Source organism: Balaenoptera musculus, chromosome 10, assembly GCF_009873245.2.
Source record: "Balaenoptera musculus isolate JJ_BM4_2016_0621 chromosome 10, mBalMus1.pri.v3, whole genome shotgun sequence".
In the NCBI taxonomy this organism is placed as follows: Eukaryota; Metazoa; Chordata; class Mammalia; order Artiodactyla; family Balaenopteridae; genus Balaenoptera; species Balaenoptera musculus.
In genome coordinates, this window is record NC_045794.1 from 8,030,013 (window position 1) to 8,047,615 (window position 17,603).

A 17,603-nucleotide genomic window follows, 5' to 3' on the forward strand; every position below is an offset into this window, starting at 1 on the left:
CTATATAGTAATATTTTCTAAAAATAAAGTCAGCTTCAGGTATGTGTTTTTCACTTCCATTTAGGTAGAATATTCCAGATATTAATTATAGGGAAAAAAACTCAGATTTCAGTGACATGCATGAATTTGTCCCTTTCCATCCATTCATTAATTCATCATATTTATTAATATGCCAGCCACTGGGACTCATCATTTTAAAAAGTGATGGAGGAGGACCTTAAAGATGGAAGAGGAGTAAGAAGTGGAAATCACGTTCCTCCCCACAAATACATCAAAAGTACATCTACATGTGGAACAACTCCTACAGAACACCTACTGAATGCTGGCAGAAGACCTCAGACTTCCCAAAAGGCAAGAAACTCCCCATGTACTTGGATAGGGCAAAAGAAAAAAGAAAAAACAGAGGCAAAAGAATAGGGACAGGACCTGCCCCTCTGGGAGGGAGCTGTGAAAGAGGAAAAGTTTCCACGCACTAGGAAGCCCCTTCACTGGTGGAGAAAGGGGGTGGGCGGGGGGGAAGGTTTGGGGCCATGCAGGAGAGCGCAGCAACAGGGGTGCAGAGGGCAAAGTGGAGAGATTTCTGCACAGAGGATTGTTGCCGACCAACACTCACCAGCCTGAGAGGCTTGTCTGCTCACCCACCAGGGCAGGTGGGGGCTGGGAGCTGAGGCTCAGGCTTCGGAGGTCAGATCCCAGGGAGACGACTGGGGTTGGCTGCATGAAAACAGCCTGAAGGGGGCTAGTACGCCACAGCTAGCTGGGAGAGAGTCCAGGAAAAAGTCTGGAACTGCCTAAGAGGCAAGAGACCATTGTTTCAGGGTGCGTGAGGAGAGGGGATTCAGCAGCACCTAAACGAGCGCCAGAGACGGACGCAGGCCTTGGCTATCAGCACAGACCCCAGAGACGGGCATGAAATGCTTAGGCTGCTGCTGCCGCCACCAAGAAGCCTGTGTGCAAGCACAGGTCACTCTCCACAGCCCCCCTCCCGGGAGCCTGTGCAGCCCGCCACTGCCAGGCTCCCGTGATCCAGGGACAACTTCCCCTGGAGAACACACAGCATGCCTCAGGCTGTTGCAACGTCATGCTGGCCTCTGCCGCCGCAGGCTCAGCCCGCATTCTGCACCCCTCCCTCCCTCTGGCCTGAACGAGCAAGAGCCCCCTAATCAGCCGCTCCTTTAACGCCCCCTGTCTGAGCGAAGAACAGACACCAGAGGGCAACCTACATGCAGAGGCGGGGGAAAACCCAAAGCTGAACCCCAGGAGCTGTGTGAACAAAGAAGAGAAAGGGAAATTTCTGCATACAGCCTCAGGAGCAGCGGATTAAATCTCCACAATCAACTTGATGTACCCTGCATCTGTGGAATACCTAAATACACAACTAATCATCCCAAAATTGAGGCGGTGGACTTTAGGAGCAACTGTAGACTTGGGGTTTGCTGTATGTGACTGACTAGTTTCTGATTTATATGTTTATCTTAGTTCAGTTTTTAGCGCTTGTTATCATTGGTGGATTTGTTTATTGGTTTGGCTGCTCTCTTCTTTTTTTTTTATTACTTTAAAATTTTTTTTACTTTAATAAGATTCTTTACATTTTTATTTTAATACCTTTATTATTTTTTTCTCTTTTTTTTTCTCCCTTTTCTTCTGAGCCGTGTGGCTGACAGGGTCTTGGTGCTCTGGAAGGGTGTCAGGCCTGAGCCTCTGAGGTGCGAGAGCAGAGTACAGGACAATGGACCACCAGAGACCTGTCAGCTCCACGTAATATCAATCGGCGAGAGCTCTCCCAAAGATCTCCGTCTCAACACTAAGACCCATCTCCACTCAATGACAAGCAAGCTCCAGTGCTGGACACCCCATGCCAAACAACTAGCAAGACAGGAACACAACCCCATCCATTAGCAGAGAGGCTGCCTAAAATCATAAGTTCACAGACACCCCAAAACACAGCACCACACGTGGTCCTGCCCACCAGAAAGACAAGATCCAGCCTTATCCACCAGAACACAGGCACCAGTCCCCTCCACCAGGAAGCCTACACAACTGACTGAATGAACTTTACCCACTGGGGGCAGACACCAAAAACAAAAGGAACTATGAACCTGCAGCCTGTGAAAAGGAGACCCCAAACACAGTAAGTTAAGCAAAATGAGAAGACAGAGAAATATGCAGCAAATGAAGGAGCAAAGTAAAAACCAACCAGACCAAACAAATAAAGAGGAAATAGGGAGTCTACCTGAAAAGGAATTCAGAGTAATGATAATAAAGATGATTCAAAATCTTGGAAATAGAATGGAGAAAATACAAGAAACGTTTAACAGGGACCTAGAAGAACTAAAGAGCAAACAAACAATGATAAACAACACAGTAAATGAAACTGAAAATTCTCGAGAAGGAATCAATAGCAAAATAACTGAGGCAGAAGAATGGATAAGTGACCTGGAAGATAAAATAGTGGAAATAACTACTGCAGAGCAGAATAAAGAAAAAAGAATGAAAAGAATTGAGGACAGTCTCAGAGATCTCCGGGACAACATTAAACGCAACAACATTCTAATTATAGGGGTCCCAGAAGAAGAAGAGAAAAAGAAAGGGACTGAGAAAATATTTGAAGAGATTATAGTTGAAAATTTCCCTAATATGGGAAAGGAAATAGTCAGTCAAGTCCAGGAAGCACAGAGAGTCCCATACAGGATAAATCCAAGGAGAAACATGCCAAGACACATATTAATCAAACTATCAAAAATTAAATACAAAGAAAAAATATTAAAAGCAGCAAGGGAAAAGCAACAAATAACACACAAGGGAATCTCCATACGGTTAACAGCTGATCTTTCAGCAGAAACTCTGCAAGCCAGAAAGGAGTGGCAGGACATATTTAAAGTGATGAAAGGGAAAAACCTACAACCAAGATTACTCTACCCAGCAAGGATCTCACTCATATTCAATGGAGAAATTAAAACCTTTACAGACAAGCAAAAGCTAAGAGAATTCAGCACTACCAAACCAGTTTTACCACAATTGCTAAAGGAACTTCTCTAGGCAGGAAACACAAGAGAAGGAAAAGAACTACAATAACAAACCCCAAACAATTAAGAAAATGGTAATAGGAACATACATATCGATAATTACCTCAAATGTAAATGGATTAAATGCTCCAACCAAAAGACATAGACTGACTGAATGCGTACAAAAACAAGACCCATGTATATGCTGTCTACAAGAGACCCACTTCAGACCTAAGGACCCATGTGGAATGAAAGTGAGGGGATGGAAAAAGATATTCCATGCAAATGGAAATCAAAAGAAAGCTAGACTAGCAATTCTAATATCAGACAAAATAGACTTTAAAATAAAGAGTATTACAAGAGACAAAGAAGGACACTACATAATGATCAAGGGATCAATCCAAGAAGAAGATGTAACAATTGTAAATATTTATGCACCCAACATAGGAGCACCTCAATACTTAATGCCAATGCTAACAGCCATAAAAGGGGAAATCGACAGTAACACAATAATAGCAGGGGACTCTAACTCCCCACTTTCACCAATCAGATCATCCAAAATGAAAATAAATAAGGAAGCACAAGCTTTAAATGACACATTAAACAAGATGGACATAACTGATATTTATAGGACATTCCATCCCAAAACAACGGAATACACTTTCTTCTCAAGTGCTCATGGAACATTCTCCAGGATAGATCATATCTTGGGTCACAAATCAAGCCTTGGTAAATTTATGAAAATTGAAATTGTATCAAGTATCTTTTCTGACCACAACGCTATGAGACTAGATATCAATTACAGGAAAAAAATCTGTGAAAAATACAAACACATGAAGACTAAACAATACACTAGTAAATAACCAAGAGATCACTGAAGAAATCAAAGAGGAAATCAAAAAATACCTAGAAACAAATGACAATGAAAACACGACAACCCATAACCTATGGGATGCAGCAAAAGCAGTTCTAAGAGGGAATTTTATAGCAGTACAATCCTACCTCAAGAAACAAGAAAAATCTCAAATAAACAACCTAACCTTACACCTAAAGCAATTAGAGAAAGAAGAAGAACAACAAAAAAAACCCCCAAAGTTAGCAGAAGGAAAGAAATCATAAAGATAAGATCAGAAATAATTGAAAAAGAAATGAAGGAAATGATAGCAAAGGTCAATAAAACAAAAAGCTGGTCCTTTAAGAATATAAAGAAAATTGATAAACTATTAGCCAGACTCATTAAGAAAAAAATTGAAAAGACTCAAATCAACAGAATTAGAAATGAAAAAAGAGAAGCAGCAACTGACACTGCAGAAACACAAAGGATCATGAGAGATGACTACAAGCAACTATATGCCAATAAAATGGACAACCTGGAAGAAATGGATAAATTCTTAGAAAAGCACAACCTTCTGAGACTGAACCAGGAAGAAATAGAAAATATGAAGAGACCAATCACGAACACTGATATTGAAACTGTGATTAAAAATCTTCCAACAAACAAAAGCCCAGGTCCAATTGGCTTCACAAGCAAATTCTATCAAACCTTTAGAGAAGAGCTAACACCTATCCTTCTCAAACTCCTTAAAAAAAAAAAAGCAGAGGGAGGAACACTCCCAAACTGATTCTATGAGGCCACCATCACCCTGATACCAAAACCAAAGATGTCACAAAAAAAGAAAACTACAGGCCAATATCACTGATGAACATAGATGTAAAAATCCTCAACAAAATACTAGCAAACAGAATCCAACAGCACATTAAAAGGATCATACACCATGATCAAGTGGGGTTTACCCCAGAAATGCAAGGATTCTTCAATATATGCAAATCAATCAATGTGATACACCATATTAACAAACTGAAGGATAAAAACCATACGATTATCTCAATAGATGCAGAAAAAACTTTTGACAAAATTCAACACCCATTTATGATAAAAATTCTCCAGAAAGCAGGCATAAAGGGAATTTACCTCAACATAATAAAGGCCATATATGACAACCCACAGCCAACATCATTCTCAATGGTGAAAAACTGAAAGCATTTCCACTAAGATCAGGTAGAAGACAAGGCTGCCCACTCTCACCAGTATTATCCAACATAGTTTTGGAAATTTTAGCCACAGCAATCAGAGAAGAAAAAGAAATAAAAGGAATCCAAATTGGAAAAGATGACATGATACTATACATAGAGAATCCTAAAGATGTTACCAGAAAACTACAGAGCTAATCAATGAATTTGGTAAAGTAGCAGGATATAAAATTAATGCACAGAAATCTCTTGCATTCTTATACACTAATGATGAAAAATCTGAAAGAGAAATTAAGGAAACACTCGCATTCACCACTGCAACCAAAAGAATCAAATACCTAGGAATAAACCTACCTAAGGAGACAAAAAACCTGTATACAGAAAGCTAAAAGACACTGATGAAAGAAGTTAAAGATGACACACACAGATGGAGAGATATACCATGTTCTTGGATTGCAAGAATCAACATTGTGAAAATGACTATACTACCCCCCAAAGCAATCTACAGGTTCAGTGCAGTCCCTGTCAAACTACCAATGGTATTTTCCCAGAAGTAGAACAAAAAATTTCACAATTTGTATGGAAACACAAAAGACCCAGAATAGCCAAAGCAATCTTGAGAAAGAGAAACAGAGCTGGAGGAATCAGGCTCCCTGACTGCAGACTATACTACAAAGCTACAGTAATCAAGACAGTGTGGTACTGGCACAAAAACAGAAATATGGATCAACGGAACAGGATAGAAAGCCCAGAGATAAACCCATGCACAAATGGTCCCCTTATCTTTGATGAAGGAGGCCAGAATATACAATGGAGAAAAGACAGCCTCTTCAATAAGTGGTGCTGGGAAAAGTGGACAGCTACATGTAAAAGAATGAAATTAGAACACTCCCTAATACCATACACAAAAATAAACTCAAAATGGATTAAAGACCCAAATGTAAGGCCAGACACTGTAAAACTCTTAGAGGAAAACAAACACAGAACACTCTATGACATAAATCACAGCAAGATCCTTTTTGACCCACCTCCTAGAGAAATGGAAATAAAAACAAAAATAAACAGATGGGACCTAATGAAACTTAAAAGCTTTTGCACAGCAAAGGAAACCATAAACAATACCAAAAGACAACCCTCAGAATGGGAGAAAATATTTGCCAACAAAGCAACTGTCAAAGGATTAATCTCCAAAACATACAAGTAGCTTATGCAGCTCAATACCAAAAAGACAAACAACCCAATCCAACAATGAGCAGAAGACCTAAAGAGACATTTCTCCAAGAAGATATATAGATTGTCAACAAACACATGAAAGGATGCTCAACATCACTAATCATTAGAGAAATGCAAATCAAAACTACAATGAGGTATCACCTTACACCTGTCAGAATGGTCATCATCAAAGAATCTACAAATAATAAATGCTGGAGAGGGTGTGGAGAAAAGGGAACCCTCTTGCATTGTTGGTGGGAATGTAAATTGATACAGCCACTGTGGAGTAAAGTATGGAGATTCCTTAAAAATCTAAAAATAGAACTACCATACGACCCAGCAATCCCATTACTGGGCATATACCCTGAGAAACCATAATTCAAAAAGAGTCATGTACCACAATGTTCACTGCAGCTCTATTTACAATATCCAGGACATGGAAGCAACCTAAGTGTCCATCGACAGATGAATGAATAACGAAGATGTGGCACATATATACAATGGAATATTACTCAGCCATAAAAAGAAACGAAACTGAATTATTTGCGGACCCAGGTTCTGTCATACAGAGTGGATGGACCTAGGTTCTGTCATACAGAGTGAAGTAAGTCAGAAAGAGAAAAACAAATACCGTATGCTAACACATATATATGGAATCAAAAAAAAAAAAAAAAAGGTTCTGAAGAACCTAGGGGCAGCACAGGAATAAAGACCCAGATGTAGCAAATAGACTTGATGACACAGGGAGGGGGAAGGGTAAGCTGGGACGAAGTGAGAGAGTGGCATGGACATATGTACACTACCAAATGTAAAATAGATAGCTAGTGGGAAGCAGCTGCATAGCACAGGGAGATCAGCTTGGTGCTTTGTGACCACCTAGAGGGGTAGGATAGGGAGGGTGGGGGGGAGATGCAAGAGGGAGGGGATATGGGGATATATGTATATATATAGCTGATTCACTTTGTTATACAGCAGAAACTAACACACCATTATAAAGCAATTATACACCAATAAAGACGTTAAAAAAAAAAAAGGTTCTGAAGAACCTGGGGGCAGGACAGGAATAAAGAGGCAGACGTAGAGAATGGACTTGAGGACACGGGGAAGAGGAAGGGTAAGCTGGGATGGGGTGAGAGAGTGGCATGGACATATATACACTACCAAATGTAAAATAGATAGCTAGTGGGAAGCAGCTGCATAGCACAGGGAGATCAGCTCGGTGCTTTGTGACCACCTAGAGGGGTGGGATAGGTAGGGTGGGAGGGAGACGCAAGAGGGAGGGGATATGGGGATATATGTATACGTACAGCTGATTCACTTTGTTATACAGCAGCAACTAACACAACAATGTAAAGCAATTATACTCTAATAAAGATGTTAAAAAATATATATATATATAAAGAGTAGACACTGAAAAAAATAAAACAGTAAGTTTCCTGCCAAACTAGACATTAAATATATTTAATTATAGTTATTTCTATAATCAAACATGCCAAATTTGACAAATTTGACAGGTAGTAGGCAAACAGAAAGTGGAGGAAAAAACCAAGATGTGCTTAGAAATTTAATGAGAAATAATAACGCTTGTGATAATTTTAAGTTAATAGAACGTATTGTGATTTGGAATTGAAGTCCAACCTAGAAACTTTTAAAATTTTTGTTGGAGTGTGGTTGCTTTGCAATGTTGTATTGGTTTCTGCTGTATGGCAGGGTGGTTCAGTTATACATATACACATATACACTCTTTTTTAGATCTCCTTCCCATTTAGGTCACCACGGAGCGTTGAGTTGTGTTCCCTGTGCTGTGCGGTAGGTTCTCATTAGTTGTCTGTTTTTTATGTGGTGGTGTATATATGTCGATCCCAATCTCCCAGTTCGTCCCACCCCCCTTTTCCCCCTTGGTAACTGTAAGTTTGTTTTCTACATCTGTAGATCTATTTCTCCTTTGCAAATAAGTTCATCTGTGCCATTTCTCTAGATTCCATATATAAGTGATATGATACAGTATTTCCAACCTAGAAAATTAATGTGCCTCTCCCGTCTAATATTTTCACTCTTGTTGCTCAATAAGTGTGCAGCAATTTATTGGACTTTGTACAATTTGGACTTCATATGGACTTTGTACAATTTTCAAAATACCCATAAGTATTTTGCAATATTGGTCGATACTGTGCTTTAGATTTTTCCACAGTATGCTACCTAACTTTAATTTTTTTCCCCTGGGAAGACAATCGCATTCTCTGTACATAATGTTATATTTTTCCTCTGCACTTAAATTGTATATATCTGTAATTAAGTTTTCTTGACAATTGTGTTTGCTAGCATTCTCAGAATGCTAAACAATAGGATAGAAAACACACTTTTATTTTTCCTGATTTAAAAGTATATGAGACTACAAATACTAATAGCTGTTATGCATTGAACACATAAACATCTGATACTTGCATGCATGATCTGATTTGGTAATTACCTTAACCCCATGAGATTTCTACGCCATCTTAGCCATTCACAGCTGGAGACACTGAGACTTAGATTAAGAAATGTTTCCAGGTCAAGTATCTTGTAAGTATCTGAGCTAAGACTTGAACGAGATAGTTTTGCTGGGGAAATATACACTGTAAACTGCTAAGTAGCTGATTCTCATTGTTTCTAGTATTTTTGCTTAAAGAAAAACTTTTTTCCTGATAATATAATAATATCATCTTTTGTTGGTTAATGTTTACTTCATTTTTTATGCTGGCCTTACAACTTTCAATGTTTCTGTGTCTTTATTTTAGGTATGTATTTTATATATAAATAGCATATGAAAGGCAAAAATAAAAAGTGGTGGAAAGAAAAAAGCTGAGTTTTGTGTGTGCCTCATGAAAAAAATGCATTATTCCTTGTAAATTAAGATTTGTTGCTATCAACTGCCTAGAAAAGGGAGAAAATTTTATAATATAAAATTTCTAAAGGAACATTGTCGCTAAATTTTGAGGTGTAATATATTTAATGGATTTAGTGTTGAACAGCTTGATACATTTCAGAAATGCATTAATGATGAGTATAGACATTGGGAAGGGATTGTCTAAACTGATAAATACAGTATTTATTAAACTAGATTAAATAAATATAGTTTATGTTGCTAACATTGAAAAATAAGATACGTAAAATGTGACTACAGTTATATTGATATAATAATGAAAATATTTGTGTATAGTTTCACACATCTTAGTAAATTCAATAAGCAATATTATTTTTAAATATTAGAGAGGTAGAAAATATTGTGCTTCAAGGTTGGGCTGTGGAGTATGACAGGTTCAAATCTAAGCTCTTTCACTTACAAACTGCTTGGTATTGGGCATGTTGAAATGTCTTGGAAACTAATTTCTTCATCTGCTAAATGAGGAGAATACTAGTACCAATCTTATAGCATTCTTATGAGAATTAAATGTGTTATTAGAGATAAAGTGCTTAGAACAATCTTTGGCACATAGTAAAATCTCAATAAACATTGGGACATATAAAGTGAGGTAAGAGATGGACTTAAGTGAAATAGAATTCTCATCTGGCCTCATGTCTGCTTTTGTAGAATATGGTCATTGTATAATACACACTTTCTATGATTCTTTCTATGTTTATACAACTTATCTCAGCAATTAGATTAACTGGCATACCTAGACACGGAGGGGATCAATTCTTCCGGAAAACAAGTGGTCATTTGCTTGGTGCCAAGGCAGTGATTTGCATCATTCCAGGAAGGAGAATCAATTGCTTGCTATGACTTTGACTCTGGTTAATTGGCCTGTAATTGTGTAAATTAGTACAACAACATTTGATTAATTTAGTACAACACAAACATGGGGAAATTTCTTCCTTACCAACTCCATCTACCAGGATAAAAAAAAAAAAAATCCAAGTGTAATTGAGGTCTTAGAAAGCCAGGCATTTTCCTTTATAAACTAAAGACTGTATAGATAAGAAAGCATTTATTTGGGATTAGAAAATATTCTAGTGTCAACAAATCACTAAGGTTCTTTGTTGAAAGCCTTTTAAAGATCTGAATTTCCTTTTGTCTTTAAAGACCTGTGATGTCTTTATTATAAAGAAGTAAAAAGAGGAGCTGCCAAACTATTATCCCACATTAAACAAAGAAAAAGAAACGGAGCATTATTTTCTATTGTAAAATCTTTATTATTCTAGATAGCCCTGGCCAAGAATAATGTCCTCTTATTTTTAATCATGGCATAATTTTGAAGAAATAACACTACACAAATTAATCCCTTGAAGAGTAAGATTTTTGGTGCCCAGCAAGGCAAGCCACTCAGCATTACCTGTGAATCCTTTTTACTTTTTCAAACTGTTATCCTATTGCAACAATAAAATTGAGAACTTCATGTATGATTTCACTCCACGTCTCTCACAAAATTTTGAATATATTTGAATCCATTTTTCCTCAACTTCTTTTAATGTCAGAAGATTAACTGTCCTTCCTCCATTTAAGTCAATTCCTCCTCCACCTGCATTGTAGATTATTCTGTCCACGTCTTTGAAATCTTACTTCTTAAACAATCGGTCCATGGCTGAAACAAGCTAATATTTTGAATCAGCTAGTTTTTGCCTCATCCTGTCTATAGGAATACCCAGTCTTGATAATGCCTTTGCAACATGCAATTGAACAAAAAACATTAGCCCAGGGAATTCCCTGGTGGTCCAGTGGTTAGGACTCCACGCTTCCACTGCAAGGGGCACAGGTTTGATCCCTGGTTGGGGAACTAAAGATCCCTCACACGGCACAGCCAAAAAAAAAAAAAAAAAAAAAGTAGCCCAAAATAGATGAAATTACTTCCTCTTTCAATATTAAGTCAAATCACATTTACTTTCCTCTGTATTACAACACCTGGGACTACTGACTTTTTTCTGCTTAATGAGTCAGGGAGATCTGCTCGGTGCTTTGTGACCACCTAGAGGGGTAGGATAGGGAGGGTGGGAGGGAGCGAGACGCAAGAGGGAAGAGATATGGGAACATATGTATGTGTATAACTGATTCACTTTGTTATAAAGCAGAAACTAACACACCATTGTAAAGCAATTATACTCCAATAAAGATGTTAAAAAAAAAAAAAAGTTTAAACCTGTGGCTGGTGGGGCCGAGCAGAGGGAGCTGACCTTGCATGGAACCAGTGTAACTGATGGAGGTCAAGATTCTAAATAAGCAAAGGGTGTCCGTTTGAGGTTGTGGAGAACTGACGCTCTTTGCTTTATATGGATTTCATTTACACAGTTTTAGAATAGAACTTGCTTCTGTTTTTTTCAAGACCCAATTTACAATAACGAAGTCTGAACTCAACAAAATTCTCTAAGAAAAGCAAATGGATTTAAAAAATAAGTTTGCCCCAATACAGACCTAGTGGACTTATTTCAATTCCTCAAAGGCAAATATCTTTCACATCACAAGACTTTTACCCATGCTATGCTCTATAATTAAGGTGCTTTTATCCCTCACTGCCTAGAAAACATCTACATTCCACCTAATATGTAAAATAATATATTGTTAAACTAAATTTGCAGACTAGCATAATCCCTCACCACTATATTTTTTATCACCCATGGCACCACCTATGATTTCTCCTTCATATTGCATTGTATTTGAAATTGATGATGCAGTATTTGTTTTCTCTACTTAAATATGACCTTCATGAGGGAAGACACTAAAAATCTATATTTTCTTTTGACTGTTATTTTCTGTACCTAAGACCATATAACATATGGTAGTTGCTCAATAAACATTTTTCAATGAATAACTTATATTATGGCAGAACTGACCAAGCATCATTTATTCAATTAATAATTGTGAGTTTTATTTATTTATTTTTATAATTACTTTACCTTCTCTGATGAGAATAGCTTTAGGGAACCAAAAAGAGAAGCAGGGAGACCACTAAGAAGGCTGTAAGGGAAATACACAGCCAGGTGATGGTAGCTTTGTACTAGGATGGTAGTTGGGAAGACTGAGTGAAGAGGAGATATTTAGAATATGTTATGAAAGTGAAGTAACCTGGAGTTGCTGTGAAGAATGAAAGAAATTGAGGAATGAAGAACGAATCCTTTATTTTTGCTAGTGCTATTGAATGAATAGTTAAAACAGTTTCTGAGATGGAGTGTGAATGAGCAGAGAATTATGAGTTCTACTTTACACATGTTGTGTGTAAAATACAAATGCTTTTTTTTTTTTTTCCAGATATAATGTACAGATGTCAAGTAGCCAATTGGATAAACTGGTCTGGAGTGCAGGGGAAGAATGGGAGCTGAAGATATAAATTTGTAAAATGTGTGCCTCACTGGCATATAGTTAATATTCATATCAAATATTGGCCCAGCTGAGCCAGATTCTTTAAATAAAATAAAATATTTTAAATTAAAAAAATTAAAATATAAAATTATTTTAGGCCAATATTTTCTCTTATTGGAAAAAAATAGTTTTTTTTTTTTGAGCCTATTAGGACTTAAGAACACTAATATTTATAAATCTCAGAGGACTATATACTTTGCTTTGACCATAAGAATCTGTACCTCACCTATTCTTTTCAGACTAAATTAAAAAATGTTGTAGATCATCAGATATGTTCCAAGAACTGGCCAGAATGCTTGAAGCACAAAGATGATTACAACATGATCCCAGTCTGTATTAGCATGAAAATATGAACCATTGTGTTTTTTGTTATTGCAGTTACATAATTTTCTTGTGTTATTGTAGCAATTCCCATTATATAACCAATGTACCATGCTCTAAGCACAGTGTTGTCTTAATAAATGTTCTAATCAAATTGAATTACATGTTAACAAAACTCACTAAAATTTTCTTTGTATATTCAATTCTACCTCTTCTCTAGCCCAGGTCAACCAATATAAACTCATTGATGAATTACATCTAGAAGTGATCAGTCCTATCCTAAATAGTTAAATGAGTAACATGAGATTTTTTAAGCCAAAATTTCATTTTGATGGGTCTATTTTTTTTTAATGTGCTTGCAAGACTGTCAGTCTACACTACAGCTTTACTAGCATGTTCCAGAAGTAATCTCAAGAGGAAAATAATCCTGTTAGATTACGTATAGATGAATAGTTCAATATAAATTTTGCCAGAATGATATGTAAGTTTAGGCAAATAAACATACACAGGTTATCATAAGAAATTAACTTAACAACTATTTTAGGATTAATTTATCCTGGAGGATCCAATAATAAGTTATTTTTATATGGAGATGAATGTGTGAACTTTTAGTTTCAATATTTTGATAGTGAAGAATGCTGGTGTGTTGGCAAAGTACAACAAAATAAAAGGTATAATTGAGCAAAGTAAAGATATTTTATGAACAGTATATACCAGGAAGACTTACTTGCTTGGTATTTAATACTGGCATTCTAAGAGATAATTAATTACAGGTGCTTCTTCTACACAGAAGAACTATCTATCAGGACTTCTAACCTAAACACAATTAATTGGATGAAGAATTATTGAATATTACAAAAAAGTTACACAATAAATATTCTCCATATTTTGAGATCCATTTTTATTGGATCATTCTTATCTGGGGAGTAGGAACTTGAGAAGCTCAGAGCAATTATCCCAGAAGACCCAAGCTAAATCTCTACATCTAGTACACTATGCTTATAACAAATCCCTTTTACTTACATAAAATATCTTTGTCTTTAAATCTGTAAATCCATAAATCTATATGAATCAAACCAATGCAAGTTAAGAAAATTACTGGTCCGACTTGTAACAAATTATTGAGGCCAATTGTATGTAGAAGTGGACTGTATCAGTCAAGTTTTTCCAGCTAATGTGAACAGTAAAGGAATTTATTGAAAGGCTGTTAAGGAACTTTTCTTTTCTTGATGTCCCTTTTGCTCACAGTGAAGCCCACAGGTTATAAGAATCTTCACCAGTTGTGTGGTCTTCAGTTCATAACCTGAGGAATCTGATTCATTGATGGTTCTACTTGAATGGGGAGTTGCACCAGCCTAGTGTTTAATATAACTACTGCACTGTGGTACATGGAGGGGCTCCATGAGATCATCAGGGTTCCATGCATACTCCTGCCCTCATTGTTTATCAGTAAATCCACTGTTTCTTGAGAGTGTGTACGTGTTATACCAGAGGCATAAACAAGGGAATCTCCAAATGGCCAGATAACAGCTTCCAATTCAGTGGAATTCGTAAGTGAATAATAAAAATATATTTCACTCCTGGGTTCTAAAACATCTAAACCAGAAAGGCCCATATTCCTGAAAATGGAAAATAAGTACTTTGCAATAGCCACTGCCAAATCTACGCATTGGCTCCCAGAGTCATGTATTCTATCTCTGGAATGAAGAGGAGCAAGCCCTTCAATATAACTCACTCCTAAACCTCCATCCCCCAATATATCTTTTTCTAAATCAATAATCATCTTGCAACACATTTGTTAAGCTTCATAAAATGCTGTAGATCCTTATCGCGGGCCATTTGGTGGGTGTTTTCATATACTTAGGTAATTTCCCCACATATGTGTTTCGCTTTGAAGAATTTCAAAAACTCCATTCCCAGATTATCTTGACACCAAGAAGCAGCTAAGTGATGTAGGTTCAATCAATCCCATGCATTGTTATGAGACTTGGAAGTGAGTGAAATGAGGAGGTGCTGGGGGAAAGTGTGAGTGCAAGTGGGAACTTCTAATTCATTGAAGATAAGATAAGCAGAACTTTTCCCATCTCGTCCAGTGTGTTCATTCCACCAATCAGAAAGCCAAGGGTGGGGATTCTGATCATTGCCAGGCATTATCAATTATAACCAGACACCTGGGAACTGGATAAATAACCAGGAGACAGATCTGGGCTCCATCATTTCTACTATGAAGCCAACTTGGATCAAATCTCCAGTTGTCCTTGATACTCACAATTCTCCACTCTTATCTCAGGTATTATTAAAGAGGCAGTATGCAATATTTCATAAAATATTTTGGTATTTTTATTTCCCGGAGCTCAGGCGCTTTAGTATTCAAGCAACAAATGTTTGGGAAAGCTAGGAGGAAGATTACAGCTACGTGTTCTCCACCCTAACTGAGGAGGGAATCAATGGAAATCATGTAAATATGGATGGATCAAAATTCAGCATCCAGGGCTTCCCTGATGGCGCAGCGGTTGAGAATCTGCCTGCCAATGCAGGGCACACGGGTTCGAGCCCTGGTCTGGGAAGATCCCACATGCCGCGGAGCTACTAGGCCCGTGAGCCACAACTACTGACCCTGCGCGTCTGGAGCCTGTGCCCCGCAACAAGAGAGGCCGTGACAGTGAAAGGCCCACACACCCCGATGAAGAGTGGCCCCCGCCTGCCTCAACTAGAGAAAGCCCTCGCACAGAAACGAATACCCAACACAGCCAAAAATAAATAAATAAATTAATTAATTTTTAAAAAAAATTCAGCAGTCCACATCAAACACTGATGAAAAAAATAATTAAATAATCTCCTGTTCACCATTTATGAAGTGCCCATTGAGAGCAAGTATTTGGGGATCACATTGCACTGCTACAGTATAATACTGGGCTGACTACTTCTGAGGGTACTTGGAAAATTAAAGAAAAGGAATAACAAGTCCAGAACTCTAAATCAAGTCTTCTTTTCATTTTATTTTAATGTTTTTACTGAAGTATAGTTGATTTACAATGTTGTGGCAATCTCTGCTGTACAGCACAGTGACTCAGTTATACACATAGAGACATTCTTTTTTAATATTCGTTTCCATTATGGTTTATCACAGGATACTGAATATAGTTCCCTGTGCTCTACAGTAGGACCTTGTTGTTTATCCATCCTAAATATAATAGTTTGCATCTACTAACCCCAAACTCCCAGTCCATCCCTCTCCTTCCCACTTACCTTGGCAACCACAAGTCTGTTCTCTATGTCTATGAGTTGGTTTCTGTTTTGTAGATAGGTTCATTTGTGTCTTATTTTAGATTTCACATATAAGTGATATCATATGGTATTGTCTTTCTCATTCTGACTTATTTCACTTAGTATGATAATCTCTAATTGCATCCATGTTGCTGCAAATGGCTAAGTCAATTCTTCTCACCCACATTTCTGTAAGAGAATTAATCCCTAAATCCCTAATGATGTAGTGAATTAACTTCTCTCCTATGCATTCAGAATGGTGCTATGTATGTGCCATCCTTGAAAGTACTGAGAAAATAGTCACATAAATCATTCTCTCTGGGACTTTATCCTCTCATAGAACACAGTCGAGGAAAGATGCTCTAAAGTCTTGGCTCAAAATAAGCACTGAAGATGACATCACCAAGATGGCAACATAGGAGGTTCCTGAATTTCCCTCCTTTCACGGATGCAAGAAATATACAGTTGATTGTCAATCAACTCCCTCTAAGAAAAATCCAGAAACTAGTTGAGTAACTCCTACACATAATATAGGGAATTATCAACATAGTTGAATACATTAATTAATATAAATGATTGAACATTTTTGGTTCAGTGCTTACAGACAAACAGGAATTTGTGTACGAAATAATTAATATGATTTGTCTGTTCATTAAGGACATTTTACACTTTATTAAGATGGTAATATAGACAGCAACAGTCAGCTCTACCCACCACCAGAGCCTCCCATCAAGCCTCTTAGATAGCCTCAACCACCAGAAGGCAGACAACAGAAGCAAGAAAAACTACAATCCTGCAGCCTGTGGACCAAAAACCACAGTTACAGAAAGATAGAGAAGATGAAAAGGCAGAGGGCTATGTACCAGATGAAGGAACAAGAAAAAACCCCAGAAAAACAACTAAATGAAGTGGAGATAGGCAACCTTCCAGAAAAAGAATTCAGAATAATGATAGTGAAGATGATCCAGGACCTCGGAATAAGAATGGAGGCAAAGATTGAGAAGATGCAAGAAATGATTAACAAAGACCTAGAAGAATTAAAGAACAAACAAACAGAGATGACCAATACAATAACTGAAATGAAAACTACACTAGAAGGAATCAATAGCAGAATAACTGAGGCAGAAGAACGGATAAGTGACCTGGAAGACAGAATGGTGGAATTCACTGCTGCAGAACAGAATAAAGAAAAAAGAATGAAAAGAAATGAAGACAGCCTAAGAGACCTCTGGGACAACATTAAACGCAACAACATTCGCATTATAGGGGTCCCAGAAGGAGAAGACAGAGAGAAAGGACCAGAGAAAATATTTGAAGAGATTATAGTCGAAAACTTCCCTAACATGGGAAAGGAAATAGCCACCCAAGTCCAGGAAGCGCAGAGAGTCCCATACAGAATAAACCCAAGGAGAAACACGCCAAGACACATAGTAATC